Below are 9,528 nucleotides of genomic sequence, written 5' to 3'. Positions count from 1 at the left end.
AAAGATCTTATTTTCCCACTGATCTATTGTGTAACTTCTATTATGCATCAAGGATAAATACATGTATGGGTTTGTTTCTGGGTTTCCTTTTCTGAATTACCTATTTACTGTTTCTATACCTCAGTCAATCCTATTTAATTACTATGCCTTCATATTCATCCTTAATATCTTTTCTTTTTCAGAAATATTCTGGCTTTTCTTGGCCTTTTGCTGGTTTGTGTATATTGTCAAATTTAATCAAATCAATTAATACTGTGGGGTTATTATTTGATTTGAGTCTAAAAATAAATTTTGGGGAAATAGACATTTTAATGAACATTTCATTCAAAAACAAGTAAATGTCTCCACTTAGGTCTTTGCTAATATCCTTCAATAAAAATTTTACCATTGTTCAACATAAAGGTCTTCTATAACTTTATTAGATTTACTTATAGCTACCTTATGTTTTTATGCTATGGTGGAAATGATACAATTTTTTAATATATAATTTCTAACAATTTCCAGGGCAGAGAAATACAATTTCATGTTGAATGGTACTTAGGGTTGATTTCAACATTGCTCCATTAGGACAGATCTTGGTTTAGAATACACATATTTTTTTATAAATAATATCTACATCTGTGTCTATATCTATACACATATTTTAGATATTCATATTAGTTTAAGGAAAGTTAAGGAAACTCCCTTCTAATCCTAGTTTCCCAACGGTTACTATCATGAATATATGAATTTTATTTATTCCTTTTTCCACCTAGACGGGATGACTTGAATAGCTAACAATTTTTTCTCAAAGTTCTAGAGACCTCTGAGATCAAGGTGCCAAAAGTTTCAGTTTGTAGATAGCTGCCTTCTTACTCTATCTTCACATGGTAAGGAAGGTACTGTTGTAGGAGTGACACACACACACACACACACACACAAACAAATCCCATCATGAGGGCACGACCCTCAGGACCTAAAGGTTACATCTCTAATTCCATCACATTGGGGGATCAGAGTTTCAACATATGAATTAAGGATAAGGGGGAGCCCCGGGCAATTCATAGCATTCTTTTTTTAATTCCTCTTTTAATTTGGTAAATTTAGTTTATTATTAAACATCCTCTGAATTCTTCAGGTAAACCCAATTTTGTTTGTTTTGTCATGCTATCTTATTTTATTTAGAATTTTTGTATTTGTATGATATACAAAAGTACAACTATGCATATATGAAATGCATGAGTGAGATTGGCTTGTTAGATATCAAAGTTATGGTAGCTTCATAAAATGAATTAGAGAGCCTCTAGCCTTTTGTGGGTACACTATGGATAGTTCTGTAAATATTAGACTTTTCCACTAAATTTTAGTAGTATTAATTAGTAAAACCAACTGATTATTTCTTTATTAAAAGATTTTAACTTTTAATTTAATTATCACTTCAAGGTAATAAGATTAATCAAGGTATCTGTTTCCTTTTTGAATTAGTTTTTACATACAATATATTTCCTAAGAAGTCTAGATTTTCGATATTGTTGGATTGAACTTGCTAATGGTGTCTTATTATTTTTAAATTCTACAACATTTATAGTTAGTTATATCCCTCTTTTTATTCCAAATATTGTTTATTTTCACCTTATATTTTTTATCATTTGTCCATCAGATTTTTCAATTTTGTTATATCTTTCAAAGAACCCATTTACATTTGTTAATCCACTCTACTATATATATCCTATTACACAAATTTCTGCCTGCCTTATGTTTTCCATTAAAGGTAATGTTTCTTCCCAAAGGTACTTTTTCCTAAAGTATATATATTCTTTAGGGAAGGTCCTCTGGTATTGAACTTACTTTTTATTTGAATATTTTGGCTCCTTATTTTTTAATGTTTTAGAATTACAGTATTTTCTTTGAACTCCTTTAGGTTCTTTGGAAAGTCTAACATTAATCTTATTGTTCCTTTGTAGGTAATGTGTCTCTTTTCCTTTTGATGCACATAAAATTTTCTGTCTTCAGTTCTCTGTAGTTTCCCTCCAATGAATCCAGATATTAATTTTGTTCATTCATCTTGTGTAACTTATTTTTTAATATGTGAACTGATGCCCTCCCTCGGGCTTTTTCTTCTTCAAATATTTTCTGTGCCTCATTTTCTCCCTGCTTCTTCTGGAATTATATTTTTTTTTAAATTTTTTTACTTCTCCTCTGTATTTTTCATTCTTTTATCTCATTGTGTTCCCTTTTGATTCATTTATTTTAATCTATCTTTTGGTTCATGAATTTTCCCTTCCTTGGGGTCAGTTCTGCTACTAATCCCATCATTTCACTTCATTTCCAGTTTTTATGTTTTTCAATTCTAGAAACTTTTTTGTTTAAACAAATCTAGTATCATATTTTTGCACACACTTGTACTTACTTATGGGGTACCCCACAACAATTTGATACATGTATACAATGCATAATGATCCAATCAGGATAATTAGCATTTCCATCTACTCAAACATTAATCGCTTCTGTGTGCTGGGGAACTTCTCACTCATATCGTCTTGTTTTCTTTTTTGTTCTTGTGTTTTACTGTGTACTGTTACTATCCTTACACAAGGTGTTTATGGGTGATCTTTCAAGGCCTAGGATGAAGGGTATCTTTATCCAGAAAGTTTTTTCCAGGCTCTGGGAAATACTACCATTCTAGGTCCACCTAAACAAAGTTCACTGCCTCACGTTCTTTGGACTTCCTAGCCAATGCCAGTCATATCTGCAAATCCCTGATAGGACTCTCTACTATCCCTCTACCTATCCTCTACTCCTGACATTTTAATTCCTCTTACCTTTATTCTTAGAGCTTCGATGCAACTTTACCTGGGTTTGGATTTCTCACTCCTCTTATTCTTATGGTGATCATGTTACATCCTGGTTGAATGGAAGGATGGTTTCCTATTAGAATTCCCACTTTGAGTGAGACTAAGACCTTGACTTTTTTCCTCATTACCCCATAGTTTACCCCAAAACTACGCCCTTGTTTGCTAGGATTAAGAATTTTCAAGACAAGGGACTCTGCTTTTCAGTTTCTCACTTTCCCTTAGATTTTTCTTTCCTTAGTATTTATTATTATCTCACCAACACATCTGCTTTTAAGAACATGTTTTAAAATTGTGATCTAACCTAGCTCACCATAGGAATTAGAATTGATCACCATCTCTTTACTCAGTATTGTTCAAAAACTAGAATTAATGAATTATTGTTAATTTTTATTACATATTATGATTATACATAATAATGGAATTCATTGTTTCATTTTTAAGAATTAATAAATTCTTAGATGTCCCTTTGGAAAGATTAATGTTCCAAATAAAAATGGACTCTTAGAGAAGATACCTCTCAAAAGAGGAATGAAGACAAAAGAATAAGATTAGAAATTCTTTGGTTTTGAAAGTGGCCTTATAATATCTGTGCTGATAGGTGTCAATAGAAGGGGAAAGAGAAATGGAAGAATGAAGGGATGAACAGGAAAGCAATGAAGGAAGGAAGGCACACATCCTTATGCACGTGCATATGCTTATCTACCAATTCTATGTTTATATAATCGGTGTTTTTCTGCAGAAAGAATGAGCCTGGGCACGATGCTCTTAGAATTTCATTCCAACCTAATGATTCTAATTCTTTGGAAATCAATGGCTGAACCTCAATTTGGGTCAAAAGGAAATCTTCCTAAGAGGCCATGAGGTTGTTTTTAATAGATGTGGATAGTGGACATTATCATCAGTTTAAATTTCATGATCACGACAGCTACTGCTGCAAAATGGTATTTTAAGGATCTTAAAATATATGCCTGTTTGAACAAGTAGCCCGAATCAGCCTACATTCTGACATTCTCAAAGCTCCCTGGGTCTCTGCATTTGCTTTATTATAATAACAGAGTGTCTCCTTTGCATATTTTTGCTGGCATGTCCTTTTGGCAACATCTTCTTCATCCATCACTACTGGTGGCTACAGTTGCACGTGGACAGGATTTTGGCTTTGATCAATAGGTTCTTTTTGCAAGGGACCCATGGTTGGTCAAGGTGATTTTGGATATCTGGAACACAGTTTTTCCTTGGAGACCAAAAGACTTTACTCCCAACTCATTTGAATTTTAGTGTTACCAAATGGCTTCAAAAATCTGCATTCATCCTCAGACCTTGAGGCCACCTTTAGAATTTGCAGTCTCTAAGTGTCCCTACCTCCCATCTCCCTCTTATCCAATATGCCTGGCATACCACAATCAGACTCATGTCCCCGAACACGTTCTGGGTAAATCTCTTTTTTGATTTATTTATTTATTCTTGTTTTATTCTCTAGATAGAGAATAAAACAGTGGTTACCAGGGGCCAAGGCTGGGGAGAAGGAAATGGGGAGATGTAGGTGAATGGATATAAAGCAGCAGACATGTAGGATGAGCAGGTCTAGAGGTCTAGGATCCAATATGAGGACTATAGGTGATAAAATTCTACTGTTAGGGATTGTGCCATGGGAACAGATTTTTATCTGATCTAGCCACACACAAAAAATATGGTAACTATGAGAGATGAAGAATATATGAATATATATATTCTTCACTATAGCAACTATTTTACTATCCACATTATAGAAACATCATAACATCATCTTGTATACCTTAAATGCACACAATAACACTTTGTCAAGAAAAAAAAAAGAGTGTCCTTCAATCCCAACATTTTGGGGGACAGGTAGAGGATGCCCGGGATTGAAATCAGGGGCACTCGACCAGTGAGCCACATCCCCAGCCCTATTTTGTATTTTATTTAGAGACAGGGTCTCACTGTCTTGCTTAGTGTCTCATTTGTGCTGAGGCTGGCTTTGAACTCGTGATACTCGTGCCTCAGACTCCCTAGCTGCTGGGATTACAGGTGTGTGCCACCACACCCAGCTCTCTCCCATCTTTTTGATGTTCCGTCTTTCAGTCTTTCAGTCTTATTCCCTGCTTCTGCTGCTCAGCCCCCACCTGCTCCTTCACTTGGGCTGATCTCCTGACTCCCATTCCCTCATCATGAACATCTTCATTTCCCACCTTTGCATCTGTGGTTGGAAATGGGGAGGTGCTGACCCAGGGCTTTCTGGATCCCTCCTTCTTTTCTACCCCCGACCTCCTACACTGACCCCTGTTCACTTCATCACCCCGACCAGAGTTTCCCTCTCTGATTCTTAGTTATCATTCTTATCAGTGCTTCACAAACACTAGTATGCAGAAGGATGGGGTAAATGCCACCTCTTGCCTTTTCTTTATTCCTTAGATATAGTAATTGCCATGCTTTAGATACAAGGTGTCCCCCCAAAGCTCTTGTGGTAGATAGTACAAAGAATTTTCAGAGGTGAAATGTTTGGGTTATGAAAGCCTTAACCTAATCACTGGATTAATCCACTGATAACGGATTAGCGTAGGCAGGTAGGGTGTGGCTGAAGGAGGTAGGCACTGGAGGAGTGCCTTTGGGGTTTATATTTTGTCTTTGGTGAGCAGAGCTCTCTATCTCTGCTTCCTGGTGGCCATGTCCTGAGCTGCTTTCCTCCTCCACTCCCTTCCACTCTGATGCTCTGCCTGCCTCTGCCCAGAGCAATGGAGCCACCATTTATGAACTGAGGACCTCCGAAACTGCAAGCACCAAATAAACTTCTCCTCTGCTAAATTGTTCTTGTCAGGTATGTGGCTACAGCAACAAAAAAAGCTGACTAAAACAGTATTAATAACAGCCTTTATTAAGTGTTTGAGTTATTTATTTTAATCCTTGCCACATCCCATTTTATTGATGAAAGCAAGACTCTGGGAAGTAAAGCGACTTCTCATTTACTCAAGGGCAGAGTTGAGATTTAAACCCAGAAATACCTGGCTTCAAAATAAATAACTATAATTCACTAAATTTGATGATAATAGACTTTTACTACCATTATCCCATTTCTTGCCTTCTTTCCAAGAGACCCTAGTAGATCATTTTGTTGTTTAAGATGCAATGTGGGAGCTTCCAATCACTCCTGCAAGGTAGGCGGGCCTGCGACCCACCTGCAGAAGAGGAGCAGCGGCCTGCTGAGAGGCAGAGCCGCCCCCTCCCCCCGCGCCTGCAAGGTAGATGGAACTGTGACCACCATCAGAACAGGCCAGACCTGCAACCGACAGACAGAACAGGCCCAGTGGCCTGAGGAAGGGTAGAGCCGCCGCCCCCCCCCCACCGTGCCTGCAAGGTAGGCGGACCTGCGACCCACTGGCAAAACAGCCCCAGAGGCCTGCAGAGGGGCAGTGCCGCTGCCTGCGCCTGCAAAGTAGGCAGAACTGCGACCACCGACAGAACAAGCCTAGCGGCCCGCAGAGGGACAGAGCTGCCGCCCGCGCCTGCAAGGTAGGCGGACCTGCTACCGACCGGCAGAGCAGGCCCAGCGGCCTGCCGGCGTGGTAGACACATTGCCCCAATTGGAGGAGGGGAAGAGCCGCCGCCCGCGCCTGCGAGGGAGACTTTGCAACTATACAAGACCAATATAAATATATAGGGGGAAAATTCAATAGCACAACAGTTTCACCAAGAAGAAAGGAACGCGAACAGTATGAAGAGACAAGGAAAGAAAGGACCACAAGCAATGCAGGTCAACTCAACGTTAGAAGAGGTAATAGCTGCAGCAGATGGAATGTCAGATAAAGAATTCAGGATATACATGCTTCAGAAGATCTGGAGTCTCAAGGAAGACATCAGACAGCAAAATCAGACAATGAAAGATCACTTCAACAATGAATTACATAAACAAATCCAAGAAGCAAAAGATCAACTATACAGGGAGATACAGGTTATAAAAAACAAACAGAAATCCTAGAAATGCAGGAAGCAATAAACCAACTTAAAAACTCAATTGAGAATACTACCAGCAGAGTAGAACACTTAGAAGATAGAACATCAGACAATGAAGATAAAGTATTTCAACTTGAAAAGAACATAGACAGCTCAGCAAGACTGTTAAGAAACCATGAGCAGAACATCCAAGAAATATGGGATAACATCAAGAGACCAAATTTAAGAGTCATTGGGATACAGGAAGGGACAGAGTTTCAACCCAAAGGAATGAGCAATCTATTCAATGAAATAATACGAGAAAACTTCCCAGAATGAAGAATGAGACAGAATCCCAAATCCTAGAAGCCTACAGGACGCCAAATGTGCAAAATCATAAGAGACCCACACCTAGACACATTATAATGAAGATGCCCAACATACAGAATAAGGAGAGAATTTTAAAAGCTACAAGAGAAAGGAAGCAGATCACATTTAGGGGTAAGCCAATCAGGATAACAGCTGATCTTTCAACACAGACTCTGAAAGCTAGAAGATCCTGGAATAACATATTTCAAACACTGAAAGAAAATGGGTTCCAACCAAGAATTGTGTTTCCAGCGAAATTAAGCTTCAGGATGGAAGATGAAATTAAAACCTTCCACAATAAACAAAAGTTAAAAGAATTTGCAGCTAGAAAACCATCTCTTCAAAACATCCTTGGCAAAACATTACAGGAAGAGGAAATGGAAAATAACAATGAAAACCAACAGTGGGAGGTAGGACAGTAAAGGGGGGAAAAATAATCAAAGAGGAAAACAAACCATGTTTAGTAACAGAAATAAACAAATATGGCTGGAAGAACAACCCATATCTCAATAATAACCCTAAATGTTAATGGCTTAAACTCACCAATCAAGAGACACAGGCTAGTAGAATGGATCACAAAACAAGATCCAACAATATGCTGCCTACAGGAGACGCATTTGATAGGAAAAGACATACATAGGCTGAAGGTGAAAGGTTGGGAAAAATCATATCACTCATATGGACTTCGGAAACAAGCAGGAGTGTCCATACTCATATCAAATAAAATAGATTTCAAGCCAAAGTTAATCAAAAGGGATAAAGAGGGACACTACATACTGCTTAAGGGAACCATACACCAACAAGACATAACAATCATAAATATATATGCCCCAAACAATGGTGCAGCTATGTTCATCAAACAAACTCTTCTCAAGTTCAAGAGTCTAATAGACCACCATACAATAATCATGGGAGACTTCAACACACCTCTCTCGCCACTGGACAGATCTTCCAAACAAAAGTTGAATAAGGAAACTATAGAACTCAATAACACAATTAATAACCTAGACTTAATTGACATATATAGAATATACCACCCAACATCAAGCAGTTACACTTTTTTCTCAGCAGCACATGGATCCTTCTCAAAAATAGATCATATATTATGTCACAGGGCAACTCTTAGACAATATAAAGGAGTAGAGATAATACCATGCACCTTATCTGATCATAATGGAATGGAACTGAAAATCAACGATAAAAGAAGGAAGGAAAAAGAATACATCACTTGGAGAATGAACAATAGGTTACTGAATGATCAATGGGTTATAGAAGACATCAAGGAGGAAATTAAAAAGTTCTTAGAGATTAATGAAAACACAGACACAACATATCGGAATCTATGGGACACATTGAAAGCAGTTCTAAGAGGAAAATTCATTGCTTGGAGTTCATTCCTTAAAAAAAGAAAAAAACCAACAAATAAATGATCTCATACTTCATCTCAAAATCCTAGAAAAAGAAGAGCAAAACAACAGCAAAAGAAGTAGAAGGCAAGAAATAATTAAAATCAGAGCTGAAATTAATGAAATCGAAACAAAAGAAACAATTGAAAAAATTGACAAAACTAAAGGTTGGTTCTTTGAAAAAATAAACAAAATCGACAGACCCTTAGCCATGCTAGCAAAGAGAAGAAGAGAGAGAACTCAAATTACTAGCATAAGGGATGAAAAAGGCAATATCACAAAAGACACTTCAGATATACAGAAGATAATCAAAAATTATTTTGAATCCTTATACTCCAATAAATTAGAAGATAGTGAAGGCATCGATAAATTTCTTAAGTCATATGATCTGCCCAGATTGAGTCAGGAGGATATAGACAACCTAAACAGACCAATATCAATTGAGGAAATAGAAGAAATCATCAAAAGACTACCAACTAAGAAAAGCCCAGGACCGGATGGGTATACAACAGAGTTTTAAAAAACCTTTAAAGAGGAACTAATACCAATACTTTTCAATACTTCAGGAAATAGAAAAAGAGGGAGAACTTCCAAATTCATTCTACGAGGCCAACATCACCCTGATACCTAAACCAGACAAAGACACTTCAAAGAAAGAAAACTACAGACCAATATCTCTAATGAACCTAGATGCAAAAATCCTCAATAAAATTCTGGCGAATCGGATACAAAAACATATCAAAAAAATTGTGCACCATGATCAAGTAGGATTCATCCCTGGGATGCAAGGCTGGTTCAATATACGGAAATCAATAAATGTTATTCACCACATCAATAGACTTAAAAATAAGAACCATATGATCATCTCGATAGATGCGGAAAAAGCATTCGACAAAGTACAGCATCCCTTTATGTTCAAAACTCTAGAAAAACTAGGGATAACAGGAACATACCTCAATATTGTAAAAGCAATC

The sequence above is a fragment of the Marmota flaviventris genome, chromosome 3, assembly GCF_047511675.1.
Source record: "Marmota flaviventris isolate mMarFla1 chromosome 3, mMarFla1.hap1, whole genome shotgun sequence".
Lineage (NCBI taxonomy): Eukaryota > Metazoa > Chordata > Mammalia > Rodentia > Sciuridae > Marmota > Marmota flaviventris.
Note: the sequence above shows the minus strand (reverse complement) of the source record.